Source organism: Mixophyes fleayi, chromosome 6 (assembly GCF_038048845.1).
Source record: "Mixophyes fleayi isolate aMixFle1 chromosome 6, aMixFle1.hap1, whole genome shotgun sequence".
NCBI lineage: Eukaryota > Metazoa > Chordata > Amphibia > Anura > Limnodynastidae > Mixophyes > Mixophyes fleayi.
Window position 1 is genome coordinate 213,586,505 of NC_134407.1, and position 23,565 is coordinate 213,610,069.

At 45.9% G+C, this 23,565-nt stretch overlaps 2 protein-coding genes across 6 annotated transcripts in view; both read right to left on the reverse strand.

Annotated features, from left to right (window-relative positions):
• The window catches only part of LOC142159829 (uncharacterized), a 34,605-nt gene extending 18,198 nt beyond the window's left edge, over nt 1–16,407 (reverse strand). Inside the window, exons 1-2 of the mRNA XM_075214610.1 lie at nt 16,326–16,407; nt 13,343–13,454 (exon numbers count right to left, since the gene is read on the reverse strand). The gene's annotated coding sequence lies outside the window, so the exon portion shown is untranslated. The remainder of the gene's footprint in view (nt 1–13,342; nt 13,455–16,325) is intronic.
• Nucleotides 1–23,565, reverse strand: part of LOC142159781 (uncharacterized) — a 325,690-nt gene that overhangs the window by 127,088 nt on the left and 175,037 nt on the right. The window lies entirely within an intron of this gene.

Sequence of the window (23,565 nt, forward strand, 5' to 3'; positions counted from 1 at the left end):
GTCAGAATTATTATGAAGGATATGGGTTTATGAGGTTCAGTGAAATGTTAATGTCTATTATATGATGAACAGATGTATTGCACTGTTTTGTTAATCCGCAATATATTTTTGACTGGAGAGACCATGGTTTTAAGGCCAACTTAGTAGGTTTTGTTAGCTCCTCAAATTTTTGGTTTCTTTTTTCTTTACTTTTTTGCTGTTCAATGGACGATATCTCCTGGTGATTGCCCTAAGCAGTGAATTCCCAGTTGATGGTCGAGCACTGGACAGCTGAGAGTCTCTAACTTAGCTCAGTTAGGGGTTAGAGGTATACTTTAGTTTTAGGTAGTGTTTACAGGGAGGGGTTTGGGTTTAGTGGTAAGGTTTATAGGGTCAAGTATGGATCATAAAAATGTTTTTGTTATCTCCTTGCTTTTTCTTTGTTTTCTTGATATCGCAGATTTACAATTTAAATATGGGTGTGAATAATGATTTGCAGAGGATATTATATGTATGTAATATGGGTGATGTTTATGTTGGTTGGGTACTTGCAGGTATAAACATGTCAATAAGTATTTCTTTGTCTAGTTTATCTAATAAGGAGGTGAAATTTTTGTCCTGAAACATAAGGGGCCTAAAGAATAATATAAAAACGCTCTCTGGTTATGTGACAAATTAGGAAAATTAATCCTGATATAGTTTGTATTTTGGAAAAACATTTGGTGGGTGAGAGAATTAATTCTTTAAAACAGCCGTGGGTGTGTTGAGCTTACCACGCCCCATATACAAATAATTCTCGCGGAGTTTCAGTGCTTGTTTATAAGAGGCTTACATTTATGTTAGAAAAAACTGAAATCGATGATTTGGGGAGGTATGTTTTTGTAAAAGCTACTGTTAACTGATCCCCTTTGCTTCTTCTGGCAATATATATACCTCCACCATATAATAGTGAAGTATTAAAGTATTAAAGAAAGGTGGTTAATTTTTAGCAATGTTTCTGGAAATACCAATTATCTGCATAGGCGATTTTAATAATGTAATAAATAGAAATGTGGATAGATGGTGGGAACAGCTAAACATTAGTGCTCAGTCGGCTTCAGCTTTTTCTGCACTGGTAGATGAATTAGGTTTGGTAGATATCTGGACTATACGGCACCCAGATATTTGTGCCAGCCGTGAAGAAGGTGGAGTATAGGGCTAGTGGGATTTCAGATCATTCCCCTCTCTTATCTATTGACTATTCTATTATTAGTGTTCAATCCTTTTGGAAATGGAATCCCTTTTGGCTTTTTATGATGTGCACAGGAAAAGATTTAGTAATCCAATGGGAAGGGGTCTTTGCGGACAATGTCCAGTCGGCACACTCTCCGATGGTTTGGGATGCATTAAAAGCCTTTCTACAAGGAACTTTGATGGTTAAAGTGGTGGACATTAAACAATCTTCTGGGTGTAGAGAGCGGGGGCTTGAGAACAATTGCAACTCTTCGGAGTTGAGATATATAAATGCTAAATCGGAAATCACTAGGCGGGGGTGGCAACAGGCACAGAAGGAACGATTGATTATACCTTTGATAAATATAGACGTAAACTCCTATTTTCAAAACATGTTCAATATGGTTATAGAAATAGTAGTTTCCTGGCTTATTTGATGCGACCAGAGAAAGCCGAAGCAGCGGCCCAGTAATAATAGATGATAAAGGGGAAAAACAGTTTTTGATGCCTAATAGTGTAGAAGTGTTTATGACTATTATACCACGGTTTATAAATCTTAAGCTTATTATGGTATAGACACCTTGAGGGAGTATTTAAATAAAGTTTAATTTCTATACTTTCATCTGATAGCAGGGAATATTTAGACTCCCTTGAGGAAAATAAATGCAGCTTTAATGTAATTTCCTAATGGGAAGGCTCCTGGAGTGGATGGGATACCAGTAGAGCTTTATAAAAAAAAACATTCCTTCTTCTATGGGCCTAGATTGTTAAATATGTTTAGTGAAATATATGAGGCTGGTACTCTGTCCTTATCTATGGCAGAGGCAATAGTAATCGTATTACCAAAATCAGACAAAGACCCATTATACCCCGAGTCATATCGCCCTATTTCTCTTTTGAAAACAGATTTTAAAGTATTAGCTAAAATGTTGGCCCTGAGGTTGAATAGGATTATATTGGAACTGGTGCATGATGACCAAATGGGTTTTATACCCGGTAAGTCAACATCTATAAATATTAGAAGGTTGTTTTCCCCTCCTTCAGATGCGACCACTTTCTAATGTCTCTGAGGTTGTGGTTTCCTTAGATGCTGTTAAAGCATTTGACTCAGTGGACTGTTCGGTCCTGTGGGAGGCGTTTTCTCGTTTTGGGTTGTGTTCTAAATGTTATTTGGATAAATAACTCACAGCCGTTTCAGTTAGAAAAGAGTATTAGACAGGGATGTCTATTGTCCCCGCTATGTTTGCATTGGCAAAAGAGCCTCTTGCCTGTTTGATTCGTAACAATAGATGCATTAGGGGATTTACAGTCATGGCCAAAAGTTTTGAGTAGGACACAAGTATTGGTTTTCACAAAGTTTGCTGCTTCGGTGTTTTTAGACCTTTTTGTCAGATGTCGCTATGGTATACCGAGGTAAAATTAAAAGCATTTCATAAGTGTCAAACACTTTTATTGACCATTACATTAAGTTTATGCAAAAAGTCAATATTTGCTGTGTTGACCGTTCTATTTGAAGACCTCTACAATTCACCCTGGCATACTGTCAATCAACTTCTGGGCCACATACTGACTAATGGCCGCCCATTCTTGCCTAATCAAGGCTTGGAGTTTGTCAGAATTTTTGGGGTTTTGTATGTCCATCTGCCTCTTGAGTATGGACCACAAGTTCTTAATGGGATTAATGTCTGGGGAGTTTCCTGGCCGTTGACCCAAAATTTCTATGTTTTGATCATTGAGTCACTTCTGACTCAATGACTCACTTTTGCCTTATGGCAAGATGCTCCATGAAGCTGTAAAAGGTATTGTTCGTAACCATCATCATCAACATTTATTTATATAGCGCCACTGATTCCGCAGCGCTCTACAGAGAACTCATTCACATCAGTCCCTGCCCCATTGGGCTTACAGTCTAAATTCCCTAACACACACACACACACACACACACACACACACAGAGACACTAGGGTCCATTTTGATAGCAGCCAATTAACCTACTAGTATGTTTTTGGAGTGTGGGAGGAAACCGGAGCACCCGGAGGAAACCCACGCAAACACATACAAACTCCACACAGATAAGGCCATGGACGGGAATTGAACTCATGACCTCAGTGCTGTGAGGCAGAAGTGCTAACCACTTAGCCACCATGCTGCCCGTAACCAAACTGTTCTTGGATGGTTGGGAGAAGTTGCTCTTGGAGGATGTTTTGGTACCATTCTTTATTCATGGCTGTGTTCTTAGGCAAAATTGTGAGTGAGCTCCCTCCCTTGGCTGAGAAGCAACCCCACACATAAATGGTCTCAGGATGCTTTACTGCTAGTATGACACTGGACTTATAGTAGCGTTCACCTTTCCTTCTCCGGATAAGTGTTTTTCCAGATGCCCCAAACAATCTGAAAGGGGAATTATTACAGACAATTACTTTACCCCAGTCCTCAGCAGTTCAATCCCAGTACCTTTTAAAGAATATCAGTCTGTCCCTGATATTTTTCATGGAGAGAAGTGGCTTCTTTGACACCTTGCCACCAGGCCATCCTCCAAAAGTCTTCACCTTATTGTGCGTGTAGATGCACTCAAACCTGCCTTCTGCCATTCCTGAGCAAGCTCTGCAATGGTGGTGCCCCGATCCCGCAGCTGAATCAACTTTAATAGATGGGTTAAGAGATGGTTCTGGCGCTTGCTGGACGTTCTTGGGCACCCTGAAGCCTTCTTCACAACTATTGAACCTCTTTCCTTGATGATCCGATAAACGGTTCTTTTAGGTGCAATCTTACTAGCAGTAATATCCTTGCATGTGAAGCCCTTTTTGTGCAAAGCAATGATGACAGCACGTGTTTCCTTGCAGATAACCATGGTTAACAGAAGAACAATGATTTCAAGCACTACCCGCCTTTTAAAGCTTCCAGTGTCAGGAGCCGCGGCGGCCGCGGGCACTTCCCCTGTTCTCTAGTGTCCCGGCCGTCTCCATGACGACCGGGACGTCCCTTCCAGCCTCTTCGTCCCGTGCCTATGCCTAGGCAACAACCGGGACGCTTGTTATTTCCTGTCTCCGCGCCCGGCCAGCTAACAAACATGGCTCTTTGGTATCAGCCCTCTAGGGCTGATTAAGTTACCCCATGTATTGCAGCCACCTGACCAATTAGCTTGCACCTTGTATCCTCATTGGCCACCAATTGGTCACCAGCACTCTTTAATTAGGCTGATTGACTCTTAGTACTATTTAAGGCAGTGAGGACTGAGCCTCACTGCCGGTTATAGCGTTCTGTTCCAGTCTGCTACCTGCTTCTGTGCTGTGTTGGTGTTTTACCTTGGACTGCATTCCCGTGTATGACCTCTGCCTGACTCTGAACCGTTGCCTGTGATCCTGACCTTCTGCCTATACCAGGACTCTGAACCGTTGCCTGTGATCCTGACCTTCTGCCTGTACCCGGACTCTGAAGCTTTGCCTGTGACCCTGACCTTCTGCCTGTACCCGGACTCTGAACCTTTGCCTGTGACCCTGACCTTCTGCCTGTACCCGGACTCTGAACCTTTGCCTGTGACCCTGACCTTCTGCCTGTACCCGGACTCTGAACCTTTGCCTGTGACCCTGACCTTCTGCCTGTACCTGGACTCTGAACCTTTGCCTGTGGCCCAGACCCAGCTTGTACCAGACATCAACACCTGTGCTCTGTCAGGCCAGTCAAACACTATCATCTCTGTCCAGTCCGCAGACCTCTGGCCTGTCCCTACTCTGTGCATTACTTCCTGAACCTGAGCGCTGCTATGTGACCAAAAACTTGTACTACACTGAGTGTAAGTCCTCGGGCATTCAAGTACTTGTGAGCGTAAACAGTCTCTACGGGAAAGGTGGCTGCTATAGGTGAAGACCTCTTCTACCAAGTTCTACAAGTTTATGCCACACTGGTTGCCGTAACATCCAGTCTGTAATTCTAACTCAAACAGCATGACAAAGTGATCTCCAGCCTTGTCCTCGTCAACACTCTCACTGTGTTAACGAGAGAATCACTTACCTGATGTCAATTGGTCCTTTTGTGGCAGGGCAGAAATGCAGTTGAAAATTTGTTTTTGGGATAAAGTTCATTGTCATGGCAAAGAGGGACTTTGAAATTATTTGCAATTCATCTGATCACTCTTCATGACATTCTGAAGTACATGCAAATTGCCATCATAAAAACTGAGGCAGCACACTTTATGAAAAATAATATTCGTGTCATTCTCAAAGCTTTTGGCCATGACTGTAGATCAACATATAGGAAGGATAAGGTGGCATTATATGCGGATGACACATTGATATTTTTGGCACATTATGATGCCAATTGTGAGGCTGCCTGTTGCTGAGGGGCGATGCAGCAGTAGTGCACCTTAAGGTAAGTGAGAGGTGCTGATGTCAGTGGTGTGTGTGTGATGGCACAGGGGGGCTTGTGGCCATGTAATGTGTGTGATGGCACGGGGGGCTTGTGGCCATGTAATGTGTGTGTGATGGCACGGGGGGCTTGTGGCCATGTAATGTGTGTGTGATGGCACGGGGGGCTTGTGGCCATGTAATGTGTGTGTGATGGCACGGGGGGCTTGTGGCCATGTAACGTGTGTGTGTGATGGCACAGGGGGCTTGTGGCCATGTAATGTGTGTGTGATGGCACAGGGGGCTTGTGGCCATGTAATGTGTGTGTGATGGCACAGGGGGCTTGTGGCCATGTAACGTGTGTGTGTGATGGCACAGGGGGCTTGTGGCCATGTAATGTGTGTGTGATGGCACAGGGGGCTTGTGGCCATGTAATGTGTGTGTGATGGCACAGGGGGCTTGTGGCCATGTAATGTGTGTGTGATGGCACAGGGGGCTTGTGGCCATGTAATGTGTGTGTGATGGCACAGGGGGCTTGTGGCCATGTAATGTGTGTGTGATGGCACAGGGGGCTTGTGGCCATGTAATGTGTGTGTGATGGCACAGGGGGCTTGTGGCCATGTAACGTGTGTGTGTGATGGCACAAGGGGCTTGTGGCCATGTAATGTGTGTGATGGCACGGGGGGCTTGTGGCCATGTAATGTGTGTGTGATGGCACGGGGGGCTTGTGGCCATGTAATGTGTGTGTGATGGCACGGGGGGCTTGTGGCCATGTAATGTGTGTGATGGCACGGGGGGCTTGTGGCCATGTAATGTGTGTGATGGCACGGGGGGCTTGTGGCCATGTAATGTGTGTGTAATGGCACAAGGGGCTTGTGGCCATGTAATGTGTGTGTGATGGCACAAGGGGCTTGTGGCCATGTAATGTGTGTGTGATGGCACAAGGGGCTTGTGGCCATGTAATGTGTGTGTGATGGCACAAGGGGCTTGTGGCCATGTAATGTGTGTGTGATGGCACAAGGGGCTTGTGGCCATGTAATGTGTGTGTGATGGCACGGGGGGCTTGTGGCCATGTAATGTGTGTGTGATGGCACGGGGGGCTTGTGGCCATGTAATGTGTGTGTGATGGCACGGGGGGCTTGTGGCCATGTAATGTGTGTGTGATGGCACGGGGGGCTTGTGGCCATGTAATGTGTGTGATGGCACGGGGGGCTTGTGGCCATGTAATGTGTGTGATGGCACGGGGGGCTTGTGGCCATGTAATGTGTGTGTAATGGCACAAGGGGCTTGTGGCCATGTAATGTGTGTGTGATGGCACAAGGGGCTTGTGGCCATGTAATGTGTGTGTGATGGCACAAGGGGCTTGTGGCCATGTAATGTGTGTGTGATGGCACAAGGGGCTTGTGGCCATGTAATGTGTGTGTGATGGCACAGGGGGCTTGTGGCCATGTAATGTGTGTGTGATGGCACAAGGGGCTTGTGGCCATGTAATGTGTGTGTGATGGCACAGGGGGCTTGTGGCCATGTAATGTGTGTGTGATGGCACAAGGGGCTTGTGGCCATGTAATGTGTGTGTGATGGCACAAGGGGCTTGTGGCAATGTAATGTGTGTGTGATGGCACAGGGGGCTTGTGGCCATGTAATGTGTGTGTGATGGCACGGGGGGCTTGTGGCCATGTAATGTGTGTGTGATGGCACAAGGGGCTTGTGGCCATGTAATGTGTGTGTGATGGCACAAGGGGCTTGTGGCAATGTAATGTGTGTGTGATGGCACAGGGGGCTTGTGGCCATGTAATGTGTGTGTGATGGCACGGGGGGCTTGTGGCCATGTAATGTGTGTGTGATGGCACAGGGGGCTTGTGGCCATGTAATGTGTGTGTGATGGCACGGGGGGCTTGTGGCCATGTAATGTGTGTGTGATGGCACGGGGGGCTTGTGGCCATGTAATGTGTGTGTGATGGCACGGGGGGCTTGTGGCCATGTAATGTGTGTGTGATGGCACGGGGGGCTTGTGGCCATGTAATGTGTGTGTGATGGCACGGGGGGCTTGTGGCCATGTAATGTGTGTGTGATGGCACGGGGGGCTTGTGGCCATGTAACGTGTGTGTGTGATGGCACAGGGTGCTTGTGGCCCTGTAATGTGTGTGTGATGGCACAGGGGGCTTGTGGCCATGTAATGTGTGTGTGTGATGGCACAAGGGGCTTGTGGCCATGTAATGTGTGTGTGATGGCACAGGGGGCTTGTGGCCATGTAATGTGTGTGTGTGATGGCACAAGGGGCTTGTGGCCATGTAATGTGTGTGTGATGGCACGGGGGGCTTGTGGCCATGTAATGTGTGTGTGATGGCACAAGGGGCTTGTGGCCATGTAATGTGTGTGTGATGGCACAAGGGGCTTGTGGCAATGTAATGTGTGTGTGATGGCACAGGGGGCTTGTGGCCATGTAATGTGTGTGTGATGGCACGGGGGGCTTGTGGCCATGTAATGTGTGTGTGATGGCACGGGGGGCTTGTGGCCATGTAATGTGTGTGTGATGGCACGGGGGGCTTGTGGCCATGTAATGTGTGTGTGATGGCACGGGGGGCTTGTGGCCATGTAATGTGTGTGTGATGGCACGGGGGGCTTGTGGCCATGTAACGTGTGTGTGTGATGGCACAGGGTGCTTGTGGCCCTGTAATGTGTGTGTGATGGCACAGGGGGCTTGTGGCCATGTAATGTGTGTGTGTGATGGCACAAGGGGCTTGTGGCCATGTAATGTGTGTGTGATGGCACAGGGGGCTTGTGGCCATGTAATGTGTGTGTGTGATGGCACAAGGGGCTTGTGGCCATGTAATGTGTGTGTGATGGCACGGGGGGCTTGTGGCCATGTAATGTGTGTGTGATGGCACAAGGGGCTTGTGGCCATGTAATGTGTGTGTGATGGCACAAGGGGCTTGTGGCAATGTAATGTGTGTGTGATGGCACAGGGGGCTTGTGGCCATGTAATGTGTGTGTGATGGCACAGGGGGCTTGTGGCCATGTAATGTGTGTGTGATGGCACGGGGGGCTTGTGGCCATGTAATGTGTGTGTGATGGCACAGGGGGGCTTGTGGCCATGTAATGTGTGTGTGATGGCACGGGGGGCTTGTGGCCATGTAATGTGTGTGTGATGGCACGGGGGGCTTGTGGCCATGTAATGTGTGTGTGATGGCACGGGGGGCTTGTGGCCATGTAATGTGTGTGTGATGGCACGGGGGGCTTGTGGCCATGTAACGTGTGTGTGTGATGGCACAGGGTGCTTGTGGCCCTGTAATGTGTGTGTGATGGCACAGGGGGCTTGTGGCCATGTAATGTGTGTGTGTGATGGCACAAGGGGCTTGTGGCCATGTAATGTGTGTGTGATGGCACAGGGGGCTTGTGGCCATGTAACGTGTGTGTGTGATGGCACAAGGGGCTTGTGGCCATGTAATGTGTGTGTGATGGCACAGGGGGCTTGTGGCCATGTAATGTGTGTGTGATGGCACAAGGGGCTTGTGGCCATGTAATGTGTGTGTGATGGCACAGGGGGCTTGTGGCCATGTAATGTGTGTGTGATGGCACAAGGGGCTTGTGGCCATGTAATGTGTGTGTGATGGCACGGGGGGCTTGTGGCCATGTAATGTGTGTGTGATGGCACAGGGGGCTTGTGGCCATGTAACGTGTGTGTGTGATGGCACAGGGGGCTTGTGGCCATGTAATGTGTGTGTGATGGCACAGGGGGCTTGTGGCCATGTAATGTGTGTGTGATGGCACAGGGGGCTTGTGGCCATGTAATGTGTGTGTGATGGCACGGGGGGCTTGTGGCCATGTAATGTGTGTGTAATGGCACAAGGGGCTTGTAGCCATGTAATGTGTGTGTGATGGCACAAGGGGCTTGTGGCCATGTAATGTGTGTGTGATGGCACAGGGGGCTTGTGGCAATGTAGTGTGTGTGTGATGGCACAAGGGGCTTGTGGCCATGTAATGTGTGTGTGATGGCACGGGGGGCTTGTGGCCATGTAATGTGTGTGTGATGGCACGGGGGGCTTGTGGCCATGTAATGTGTGTGTGATGGCACAAGGGGCTTGTGGCCATGTAATGTGTGTGTGATGGCACGGGGGGCTTGTGGCCATGTAATGTGTGTGTGATGGCACAGGGGGCTTGTGGCCATGTAACGTGTGTGTGTGATGGCACAGGGGGCTTGTGGCCATGTAATGTGTGTGTGATGGCACAGGGGGCTTGTGGCCATGTAATGTGTGTGTGATGGCACGGGGGGCTTGTGGCCATGTAATGTGTGTGTAATGGCACAAGGGGCTTGTAGCCATGTAATGTGTGTGTGATGGCACAAGGGGCTTGTGGCCATGTAACGTGTGTGTGTGATGGCACAAGGGGCTTGTGGCCATGTAATGTGTGTGCGACGGCACGGGGGGCTTGTGGCCATGTAATGTGTGTGTAATGGCATGGGGGGCTTGTAGCCATGTAATGTGTGTGTGATGGCACAAGGGGCTTGTGGCCATGTAATGTGTGTGTGATGGCACGGGGGGCTTGTGGCCATGTAATGTGTGTGTGATGGCACAGGGGGCTTGTGGCAATGTAGTGTGTGTGTAATGGCACGGGGGGCTTGTGGCCATGTAATGTGTGTGTAATGGCACAAGGGGCTTGTGGCCATGTAATGTGTGTGTGATGGCACGGGGGGCTTGTGGCCATGTAATGTGTGTGTGATGGCACAGGGGGCTTGTGGCCATGTAATGTGTGTGTGATGGCACAAGGGGCTTGTGGCCATGTAATGTGTGTGTGATGGCACGGGGGGCTTGTGGCCATGTAATGTGTGTGTGATGGCACAGGGGGCTTGTGGCCATGTAATGTGTGTGTGATGGCACAAGGGGCTTGTGGCCATGTAATGTGTGTGTGATGGCACGGGGGGCTTGTGGCCATGTAATGTGTGTGTGATGGCACGGGGGGCTTGTGGCCATGTAATGTGTGTGCGACGGCACAGGGGGCTTGTGGCCATGTAATGTGTGTGTGATGGCACAGGGGGCTTGTGGCCATGTAACGTGTGTGTGTGATGGCACAAGGGGCTTGTGGCCATGTAATGTGTGTGTGATGGCACAAGGGGCTTGTGGCCATGTAATGTGTGTGTGTAATGGCACAAGGGGTTTGTGGCATTGTAATGTGTGAGGTAGGTAGTGTCTAATTAATGGGTGTTATTTTGTTTGTGGGGTTATGGTGGGGCAATTTAATTTAATAATTTAATAGTGGGGTTGGTGCAGACTTATTAACGTAGGGTGGGATCATTCATTTAATGTTGGGGTGGTTTGGGCGCTAGTAATTAAATGTGTGGCAGTTTTGGAAAAAGGATCGTAATTTCTTAAAAGTGAATGCAAGTTATTTAATGTATGGTAGGAAATAGGTTTATTTAATTAATGTGATTACTATTAATTTAATGTTGGATTTGTTTGGGGCAAATAGGTCTTTTTATTAAAGGTGAATAAAATTATTTTACAGTCGGGCTGGTTACAAGAAAGGGGCACTAATAATAAAACATGAGTTGTTTTGATTTAATGTCGGATTGCATAGAGGAAGGGAGGCCTACTGTGTTCACTCATTGCTGGTATTTCTATATCTCATTTATCTATTCTATTTCCAAACAGGGACCCAACATTCCAGGATCCAGACAAGCACAACTGAGCTTTGGACACTAGCAGCAGCAACAAGTATTGAAAGCAGGAAGAACAGAAAGGAGAGAGCAGGACAGTCTGCCAACTGTCCTGATTCTGGTGGGGCAGTCCTGAGTTTGGGGACTGACCCACTCAGTCAGGACTTTGTCCCAACTACAGGGACAGTTGGGAGGTATGTCCCACTTCACACTGCTCTGCTCATGAAGGGGGAGCAGCATGCACCTAACAAGCGCACGCAGCATTGCTTGTGTATTTAAAGGAGGATTGTAAGAGTTGGAGAGTAACCTAACACTGACTAAAATTGTGAAACTTCCTCTCCTCTAACCTTAGGGGGTGACCGCATTTTTCCGTGTATAGTCCTTGGGGTAAAAAGTTCCCATGAAAGTTCTCTGTATTGACCCTTAATGTATTTGTACATATTAATCATATCTCCTCTTAGACGCCTCTTTTCTAAAGTAAACATTCCTAAACTGCCTAACCTTTTCTCATAACTTAATGACTCTATACCCTTTAAAAATCTTGTCGCCCCCTCTCTGAACCCTTTCAAGTTCCATAATATCTATTTTATAGAGTGGGTCCCAGAACTGTACTCCATATTCAAGATGAGGTCTTACCAACGATTTAAATAGTGGCAAAATTACACCGTCTGCCCTTGCATCTATGCCCCTTTTTATGCATGCCAATACTTTATTTGCCCTTGCAGCTGCTGCTTGACATTGAGCACTATTACTAAGTCTACTGTCTTCGAGCACTCCCAAATCCTTTTCCGTTATAGATTCCCTAAATTAATCCCATTTCATTTATAGATGGCTTGCTTGTTTTTGATCCCTAAACGCATAACCTTAAATTTATCTATGTTAAACCTTATATTCTATTTGGCCGACCATGTTCATTTCATATCTTCAATTAAGCCATGCCATGATGACACTGAATCTTGTAGTAGCTCCTCTTAGAAAACAGATAAAATCTAGAGGTTATAAAGGATTCATTTCATGTATATTCTTATCAGCATTAATGGTTGGTGATCTGGATGGATTAAGAACTAAATGGGAGGTGGATAAAGGTCCTTCACCAGGTAAATACTGGGATGTGGTTTTGAACAGCCCTTGGATACTCCAAGAATTCTATACGGTTTCAACAAATACAAGTGTTTATATTGCATAGGGCGTACTTGACCCCAAGGCGTATAGTAAAATTTTGCCCTGAAGTGGTTTCTAGCTGTTCAAAACGCCATTTTGAAGATTGTAACTTTTGGCATCTTATCTGGGAATATCCTCAAATACAAATATATTAGAGTAAGATTTTTTTAAAGTATTTCAAAAACTACTATTGACATCTATATTCGTTGGTCACCGGCCACCTGTTTTTTCGGGCTTGGGTTAAAGGGTAAAGTAAACAGGCCGATGCAACTGTATATACAATTTGTGTATGTTGGCTAAAGTGTGCATAGCGAGGTTCAGGTTAGCTCCGAGTCCGACTACTAAATATTGAATAGCCCTGGTCAATTCTACAACAGGGTGTGAACAATATGACACATGAAGAAATATGGTATAGGTGGCTGGACTCACCATATGCTTTAGTGCCTTTAAGGTGATTAGCTACAGTTGGATGAATACGTGAATATAGCGGTTATCTTGAAAGAGCTGACTATGCAGTGGGAAACGCTATTTTGGGGGGATATGTGTATGGACAGGCATAGCTGCTCTTTTTGTTGATTGCTTGAATCCTACCATGTAATGTCATATGTGCATACATATGTAAAAGTGGACAAAGGGAACGGCGCTGAGTAAGAATACATCACATTACTAGACTCTTCTCGTCACAAAAACACCCTATTTCATTTTACCTTCCATGTCCCCCCTGTTCTCCTCTCACCAATAATTACAAGTCCTCACTGTATTCCACTGTTACTGGGCCCTGGTCTAGTTATTTCCTCTGCTGCTCACAGATGTAGTGATGTCACCGTGATGTTCCCAGAATCCCTCACCTCTTCAGTCAGGTTCATGTTTTATTAATAGAGATAATAGTGATGTCACTGTCACATTCCCAGAATCCCTCACTTCTCCAGTCAGGTTCATGCTTTATTAATAGAGATAATAGTGATGTCACTGTCACATTCCCACAATCCCTCACCTCTCCAGTCAGCAGGTAGATGATTTCCAGGGTGATGTTTAAAATACTCTCAGTCATGTGACTCCTGTCCGTGTCCATCCTCCTTGTGACAGACAGATGATATAGACTCTGCCTTGTAGATGGATTAGAAATAAAGAAAAAAGGAGGTAAGGACATTGTTACAGAAACAGAAGTAAGAGGCTCATTTATATGAAGCTATATGCAGTTATACCAGTCATTATATGGACGCATTATGCGGTCTTTTTGTTAGACATGGGTATGTGCTGAATGTTCTGTACAATGTATATGATGGACTGATATGAACAGGATTTACTTTCTTGTCATACAACACATATTACAGCATTACATTTTCAACATAAAACATTGTGGGCAGCACGGTGGCTTAATGGTTCGCACTTCTGCCTCACAGCACTGGGGTCATGAGTTTGATTCCTGACTATGGCCTTTTGGAATTTGTATGTTCTCCCCATGTCTACGTGGATTTCCTCCCCCAATCCAAAAACATACTGGCAGGTTAATTGGCTGTTATCAAATTGACCCTAGTCTGTCTGTGTGTGTGTTAGGGAATTTAGATTGTAAGCTCTATTGGGGCAGGGAATGATGTGAGTGAGTTCTCTGCACAGCGCTGCATAATTAGAGGCGCTACATAAATAAATGATGATGATACGTAAAGTATACAATTTATGCCACAGTGTGCATGTCATGGAAGAACAGGGTAATAAAAGGTAAGGAATATATATAATATTATAACCTGCCAGGCAGGAGAACAACCCTCCTGGAAATGATGTAAATGTGACAGTATACATGGAGGAATAGGATAGTGACAGGGAAGGAATATATAATATACCATAACATTTAATACCCTCCATGAGTACAGATAATGTGAGAGATGTCTGGAGATCCCTCACCCAACAAATGTAGATGATTCATCACTAATATCCCTATAGGGGGTTAAATAGAGGACAAATAACATAGTGACCCTTACCCAGATTAGGAGTCTGCTCCACCCATATAATAATAACAAAATGGCACCGGAGTCTGCTCTACCTGCATAATAATAACAAAATGGCACCGGAGTCTGCTCTACCTGCATAATAATAACACGGCACCAGAGTCTGCTCCCCCTATATAATAATAACACGGCACCAGAGTCTGCTCCACCTATATAATAACACGGCACCAGAGTCTGCTCCACCTGTATAATAATAACACAGCACCAGAGTCTGCTCCCCCAGTATAATAATAACACAACACCAGAGTCTGCTCCCCCTGTATAATAATAACACGGCACCAGAGTCTGCTCCCCCTGTATAATAATAACAACACGGCACCAGAGTCTGCTCCCCCTGTATAATAATAACAACACGGCACCAGAGTCTGCTCCACCTGTATAATAATAACACGGCACCAGAGTCTGCTCCATCTGTATAATAATAACACGGCAACAGTCTGCTCCACCTGTATAATAATAACACAGCACCAGAGTCTGCTCCACCTGTACAATAATAATACGGCACCAGAGTCTGCTCCCCCTGTATAATAATAACACGGCACCAGAGTCTGCTCCCCCTGTATAATAATAACAACACGGCACCAGAGTCTGCTCCCCCTGTATAATAATAACAACACGGCACCAGAGTCTGCTCCACCTGTATAATAATAACACGGCACCAGAGTCTGCTCCATCTGTATAATAATAACACGGCAACAGTCTGCTCCACCTGTATAATAATAACACAGCACCAGAGTCTGCTCCACCTGTACAATAATAATACGGCACCAGAGTCTGCTCCACCTGTATAATAATAACATGGCACCAGAGTCTGCTCCACCTGTATAATAATAACACAGCACCAGAGTCTGCTCCCCCAGTATAATAATAACACAACACCGGAGTCTGCTCCACCTGTATAATAATAACACGGCACCAGAGTCTGCTCCCCCAGTATAATAATAACACAACACCGGAGTCTGCTCCATCTGTATAATAATAACACGGCACCAGAGTCTGCTCCACCTGTATAATAATAACAGGGCACCAGAGTCCGCTCCACCTGTACAATAATAATACGGCACCAGAGTCTGCTCCACCTGTATAATAATAACACGGCACCAGAGTCTGCTCCACCTGTATAATAATAACAGGGCACCAGAGTCCGCTCCACCTGTACAATAATAATACGGCACCAGAGTCTGCTCCACCTGTATAATAATAACACGGCACCAGAGTCTGCTCCACCTGTATAATAATAACACAGCACCAGAGTCTGCTCCCCCAGTATAATAATAACACAACACCGGAGTCTGCTCCACCTGTATAATAATAACACAGCACCAGTCTGCTCCACCTGTATAATAATAACAACACGGCACCAGAGTCTGCTCCACCTGTATAATAATAACACGGCACCAGAGTCTGCCCCACCTGTATAATAATAACACGGCACCAGAGTCTGCTCCACCTGTATAATAATAACACAGCACCAGTCTGCTCCACCTGTATAATAATAATAATAACAACACGGCACCAGAGTCTGCTCCATCTGTATAATAATAACACGGCACCAGAGTCTGCTCCCCCAGTATAATAATAACACAACACCGGACTCTGCTCCACCTGTATAATAATAACACGGCACCAGAGTCTGCTCCACCTGTATAATAATAACACGGCACCAGAGTCTGCTCCACCTGTATAATAATAATAACACGGCACCAGAGTCTGCTCCACCTGTATAATAATAACACGGCACCAGAGTCTGCTCCACCTGTATAATAATAACACGGCACCAGAGTCTGCTCCACCTGTATAATAATAACACGGCACCAGAGTCTGCTCCACCTGTACTGTAATAATAACACTGCACCAGAGTCTGCTCCACCTGTATAATAATAACACGGCACCAGAGTCTGCTCCACCTGTATAATAATAACACGGCACCAGAGTCTGCTCCACCTGTACTGTAATAATAAATATCATTACCTGCTGCCAGACACATAAACGCGAGGTCTCCGCTTTATCTCACTCACTTCTCACCCGGAAGTACTTCCGGTCTGTGCCTTGTCCCTGTCGTGTTATGAGCTCGAAAGGCTTCGACAAAATGGCCGCCGCTGTGTGTAACCGCAGACAGAGCGGCCTCTCGCCTGAGGAAGTCAGCTGTTCAAACGGGGCGTGTCTATGCTAGCCAGTGGGCGTGGTTTAACGGAGTGGTTTGTTTTATTCTTAAAATATGTTTTATAATATATAATATAATATATAATATAATATATAGCCTCACAGATGTGGTGCAGGGAGCACTGACATCATATTATACTGCACAGCTTTATACTGACATTACCAGCATATTTCTACAGCCCAGATACCTTATACCATACTTACCTACTTTCTTCAGCTCTCTTCCGGGAGCCAGCCAGTGGAGGGGGGCGTGAGGGGGCGGGGCGGCCAAAATCGCGTCATTTCGGCCCCGCCCCCTGTGACGTCATGACGCAAATTGCGTCATTTGACAGCGGGGGGCGGGGCTAAACGCCGCGATTCATCGGGAATCGCGGCGTTTGGGATCTAATTCTGCCCACTTCACTAGGAAGTGGGCACTTCCTAGTGAAGTGGGCAGAATTCGGGAGATTGCCACACTCGCCCGGGAGTCCGGGAGACTCTCGCAAAATGCGGGAGTCTCCCGGACATTCCGGGAGAGTTGGCAAGTATGCCTTATACTAATAACATATATATATATATATATATATATATATATATATATATATATATATACTGTTATATCCCACATTACTGTAATAATACAGCCCAAATACCTTATACTAATAATATATATTACCTATATTGTTATATCCCACATTACTGTAATACTTATACAGCCCAAATACCTTATACTAATAATATATAATATCTATACTGTTATATCCCACATTACTGTAATACTTATACAGCCCAGATACCTTATACTAATAATATATATTACCTATACTGTTATATCCCACATTACTGTAATACTTATACAGCCCAGATACCTTATACTAATAATATATATTACCTATTCTGTTATATCCCACATTACTGTAATACTTATACAGCCCAGATACCTTATACTAATAATATATATTACCTATACTGTTATATCCCACATTATTGTAATACTTATACAGCCCAGATACGTTATACTAATAATATATAATATCTATACGGTTCTATCCTGGATTACCGCCATGCTTATACAGCCCAGATACCTTATACTAAGAATATATAATATCTATACGGTTCTATCCTGGATTACCGCCATGCTTATACAGCCCATATACCTTATACTAATAATATATAATATCTATACTGTTCTATCCTGGATTACCGCCATGCTTATACAGCCCAGATACCTTATACTAATAATATATAATATCTATACGGTTATATCCTGGATTACCGCCATGCTTATACAGCCAGGCTACTCCTCTGTAACACAGTGGAGACTTCCGCTCTCTTAGGGGTGAGTGTGTTCTCCATCCCGCAGTACAGAGGTGACAAGTGGTGCCCGCAGCCATCCATGGACAGCCCCCTCTGGGAATATGGTGCACAGATTTCTCCAGCTCAGCTCCAGAGGACGATCTTCTCGCTCAGTGCAGGGAGGATGCGGCAGCTCCTGTAAAGGGGATTCACACCTGGAGACCTTCTACACCGCTACCCTCTTACTTTAGAGGCTCCTGCTCCATGGTTTCCCTCCCTGGTCGCTGTCCCTTTGCTGGCAGTGCTGCTTGGGCTGGCCTGATATACACACAGGTGCTACCAGGCATGCCATGTGTGTTACGGCTCCTTGCAGAGCAAGTCTATATACGTACTAAGTGGCTTTTATTTTATTTCCAAGGATTATTTGAATGCTAAGGAGAAGATGATGCATGTGGACTAATGAGAAGAAAATGGCTATGGAATAAAAAATAAGAAGAAGAAGTTCCCTATGGGTTTAGACATGTAATAAAAATGTCAATGAGGGGGGCGTGGTTTGGACGCCATTCCGAGCGGACGCAGACTCTGCCAGCTCTCCCTCGGGTGCTCAAAAACCTCCCTATACCGCGAGCTGCACGCTTTAAAAGAGGCACCGTCGCTAGGTTTAAGAGGGGGCAACTCACCTGTGGACCCGTTGGACCGTTTCCCAGCACCTTGCTCCTGTGCTAGGTTCTTCAGCCGCGACATCGGCTGCTCGCCCTGCGCCGGGTGGACTCCCTCTTTGCATCCCCTGAGATTGGATCAGCGCTTCTGGAATGCCCCCTTGCCGCAGCCGCTGATCGGGTGGCCCGCACCAGTGTGTTTCCACGGAGAGGGCCTACTTCCAGTCCCAATCCCCGGCCTCAGGTGAAAGTAGTGCTGACTGGCGTGTCACTTCCGGTGGGGGCGTGGCCTAACAGCGGGAGTTGTGGACCCGGGGCTGACTGACAAGCAGCCAAATATCGTTTTGAACTCAAATCACTCCACTATTCTACAGTGGCAGGTTAGTGGTGGAGAGCACCCCCCCTTCTGCCTTTTGTTTGGGTTGCGCTGATTGGCTCCTGTGTTGCACAACAGTGTAAAGACCTGTAACAAATGATCCCTGTGCCTTGTACCTGTCATCTTTTGCTGCAAGCACTGTGCCCTTATTTACTTTATATACTACAATTGAGTGCTGAAAGATTCCTGCACCCAAAGCTGTGACTTCGCTGACACCTGCTGGCCAAACACAATACTGCGGCTGCAAAGTCTTCTGCAATACCTGGCACCACAAGGGGTTGGCACTCCTGTCAGCGCATGGTTGAAAATAATTCAGTATTCCATGCGAAGCACGGGTATCTCCCTGCCACAATAATGGAAGTCTTCTAAATCAACATGCGGGATACCCACCCAGTGTGACACTCCAAGCAATCAATTATTAAGCGGAGCTTACCCTCAAGTCTTGCTAATTTTACATACTAGTTACTTTCTCATGGCTCCTAAAAAGAATAAGCCCACTGTCTTGGCTCCCCCACTTAAATTCCAACCAAGGCCAAAGTCGGCATCAAGCTCACCTTCTACCTCAAGAGATTCTCCTCCAGCGGCCTGTGCGAAGGAGTTAGAGATTCCCCCTCTACGCCCATCTGCTTCTGATCTGGGAACGGATACTGCACTGGATGCCCCATTAACAGCGCGTGTGCTACAAGCTACCTTACACCAGATGCTGACGGCTCTTCGGGCGGACTTGACTTCTGAAATGAGAGCAGCAATTGGAGGCTTGAAATCAGAGATTGCTGAAGTTGGAGATCGTACAGACGACCTCGAGACAAAAATGGGGGAAGTGGTGGCTTTTAACAATGACCTCTCCTCTTCGCATCAATCCCTTCAGAGTGAGGTCGCCTTCCTGAGAGGTAAAATGGCGGATCAGGAAGACCGGTCCCGCAGAAACAATATAAAGATTAGAGGCATTCCGGAAGCTGTCTCCAACGCAGATCTACAAGACTATGCCGTTTCTTTGTTTTAAAAGCTGGTTCCGGCAGGCGATGATAGAGATTTTCTTATTGACCGTATTCACCGTCTTCCACGCCCTCGTTCTGCGCCAGGGAACCTACCGAGAGATACTCTCCTCCGGGTCCATTTCTTCCATATCAAGGAGGCCATACTTCGTGCGGCTCGAGACCCGGCTAATGCGTCAACGTTGGGGGATCTGCAGCTCTTTCAGAACTTGTCACTCACTACCATCAACCAAAGAAGAGCTCTTCACCCAATAATGGCGGCCCTACGAGCAAATGATATTTCTTATCGCTGGGGCTTTTCGGTTAAGCTGTTGGTGCGTTATGAGGAGTCCTCGTATGTCATCTCGTCTCTTGAAGCTGGCACCAAACTCCTGGAGGAATGGCAGATATCTCTCCCATCTGGATCCGCTACTAGCAAGACCCCGCTTCAATCAGACTGGTCTCGTGTTACCAAAGACTGAGGTTCAATGCTATGGATTAAACCGTGCAGCCTTACAACTTCTACCTCGGGTTTGCTAAGTATAATTGTTAACATTCTTTGTATCTAATATTTAGTGCCTTGCGTTTACATCTCTGTGGTTTGTCTTCAAATCCTGATGCATAATTTACGAAATGTACCAAACAGGAATGTTTAAGGACAAGCTGTGTTCATGCGAAGCTTGGGATGTCGCAATGGATGGGCCTGGTAGCCCTGCTGGAAATACATCCCTCTTTGCATGGCCCACATTGTATTGTAGTAGGATATATTCCCTTTTATAGTATGTCAGAGGTTGTAGTCTGATGCTATATGTTTGCTATATTGTTGCTGTTCTTTTATTCATCTTTTCTGGAGTGTTACATGGGTGGGGTTTTATCCTTATCCCACCACCTCCCCACATGGTACCTAGTTTCCCACATGCTTTCCTCTGTGGCAAATGCTCTGACCCCATTCTACGGGTTAGTTCAGTTTTTTTTCCCATTTTTTTCTTTTATGCCCTCCCTCCCGGTTTCCCCTTCTCCCTGGATCACTCGCACTATACACTATAAGAATAGAGTAGGCTCACTAGCGATGTCTTTCTCCTTTCAGGTCCCGTAACTTATGGTTCGGTTTTACTCCCTGAACGTTAAGGGACTTAACTCCCCAAATAAACGCCGATTGACGCTTACTACATTCCACAAACGTAGAGCAGATGTTATAGCCCTGCAAGAAACACATTTCACGTCCCGTGCCCCTCCCCAACTTAGAGATCCAAGATATCCCCTGGGTTACTTCGCTAACGGCCCATTCATAAGGAACGAAGTAGCTATACTGTTTAGTGCTCGTGTATACTTTAATTTACAGTTAAAAATAGAGGATAAATCTGGCCGATTTATAATTTTGGTTGGACTTCTAGAGGATAAACAGGTGACCTTAGTCTCCCTATATGCCCCTAACTCCCGTCAAATTCCTTTCCTTAAGTCACTATGCGAGGAGATACAGAAAGTACGCAGAGGACACCTGGTTCTGATGGAGGATTTTAATTTGACTCTAGATCCCAAAATGGACAAGTCTAGGACATTAAAATCGACGGGTCTTGATCTAACCCTAGGTCCTTCAACAGCTTTTCGTAAATTATTAGCGGAGTATGATCTCTACGACATCTGGAGGGTCCAATCTCCAACTGTACGGGACTATACTTATCATTCTAGTGTACATAATACATATTCCAGAATAGACATGGTTCTGACAGACAAATGGATACTACAACACACTGATACAGTCAATATTCTCCCTATCACATGGTCAGACCACGCTCCGATAGAGTGGACCTGGAACCTTAATCTCACTATAATCCCCTCGAGACCTTGGCGGATGCCGGCCTATTTACTTACTTCCCTGGAGGCCAGGCTCGGTTTGTCAGAAGCACTGACGCAATATACCCAGGTGAATAAACTGGAGGATACATCCCTTTCTACTCACTGGTGTGCACTGAAAGCAGTCTTACGTGGTTCAGCTGTCCAAATTGGTGCACGCCTGAAAAAGCAATACCTTTTCCGCCAACATACGCTCAAATCCACTCTAATCACTTTATAATCACAGAACCAGACACGCCCTTGTAAAGCTCTTTAAAAAGAAATAAACGGTGTTAGGAAACAGCTTAATACACTTTTTGTATCTCGTATGAAAGTAGCCCTTACTAAATTGCGTCAGAAATTCTATTCTACGGGTAACAGAGCCAGTCGGCTCTTGACCCGTAAACTCAGAGGTAAGCAAGCTAGAAACCAAATAAAAACTCTTCACAACTTTAGGGGAAATAAGATCCACAATCCCGCTGACATAGCAAATCAATTCGCTAAATATTATGCTAGTTTATACAACCTGCGGGATGATAAGGACACGGTGCAGCCATCAGAATTGTCTATATCTACTTTCCTCCACCACCTTAATCTTGCCCCGTTAAACCGTGATAGTCTGAAGCAGATTAATCTCCCTTGGTCTCAGCGGGAGATTGAGGAGGTCATCAGGCTTCTCCCTAGAAACAAGGCCCCTGGTCCGGATGGCTTTGTAAATGCTTTTTATACCACATTCCGGTCGGAGTTGGCCCCGCTTCTTACTAATCTTTATAACAATGTATTGATGGGGGGTAGCTTCCCAGCTGAGATGTTAGAAGCACAAATAATAACGATCCCCAAACCTGGTAAGGATCACTCCGATTTTAAGAACTATAGACCTATAGCACTACTTAACACCGACCTTAAAATTTATGCTAGGTTGATAGCTGATCGCCTGAACCCTTTGTTACCTCAGCTGATCCATCCGGACCAGATGGGCTTCATATAATACACGGCGCATTCTAGATGTGGTAGACCTTCTGTCTGAGACTGGAGAGGAGCTTGTTATGCTTTCCCTTGATGCAGAGAAGGCATTTGATAAACTCCATTGGCTCTATATGAAAGTGTTACTTGTAATTTGGCATACAGGGTACTATCTTACACTCTATATTAGCTCTATATCAGGGACCCTCCGCAAGAGTATTTAGTAACGGTTTTCTATCTTCCTCTTTCCCCATCACTAATGGAACAAGGCAGGGGTGTCCCCTTTCTCCCCTGATGTTTGCTATGGCTATAGAACCTTTAGCGCATACAATTAGGCAGGCTTCCCATTTTACAGGCATTACTTTTCACTCTTATACACACAAACTCTGTCTATTTGCGGATGATGTACTTCTGTTTGTTACCAATCCGGAGACCTCGTTGCCAGTCTTGAAAAGCATTCTAGACTACAGTTCGGCCTCGTTGTATAAGTTAAATATTACTAAATCCGAGGCCCTACCTATTAATATACCGCAATCCTCACTATCGTTTTTGCAAAGGAAATTCCCATTTGTCTGGGTAAAGGATTCTTTGCCTGTAACAGATTCTGGATACTTCTACTACTAATCTTGATTAGCACCTGAGGTGCGGAGTCTAATGATCTCCCCGGTGTTCACCAAGAACCGCCGCAAGGCGGGATGGGCTTCGCTGCCAGGAGTCGCAGGTCGCGGTCCTCAGGTTCGCCCCAAGATTATTATTATTAACTTTTATTTATAGGGCGCCACAAAGTATCCGTAGCGCCGTACAAGGACAAATAAAGGCACAGTACAAGGTGAAACAGCACAGTACAAGTAACAGTAAGCACTATAACTCTGGGGGCTCAGGCACAGCATGAAAGAGAGGGAGGGAGGGGAAAAGTGAGTACAGGCAGGTAACTATGGCCCAAGAGGGTGGGCACGGATGACAGGTTG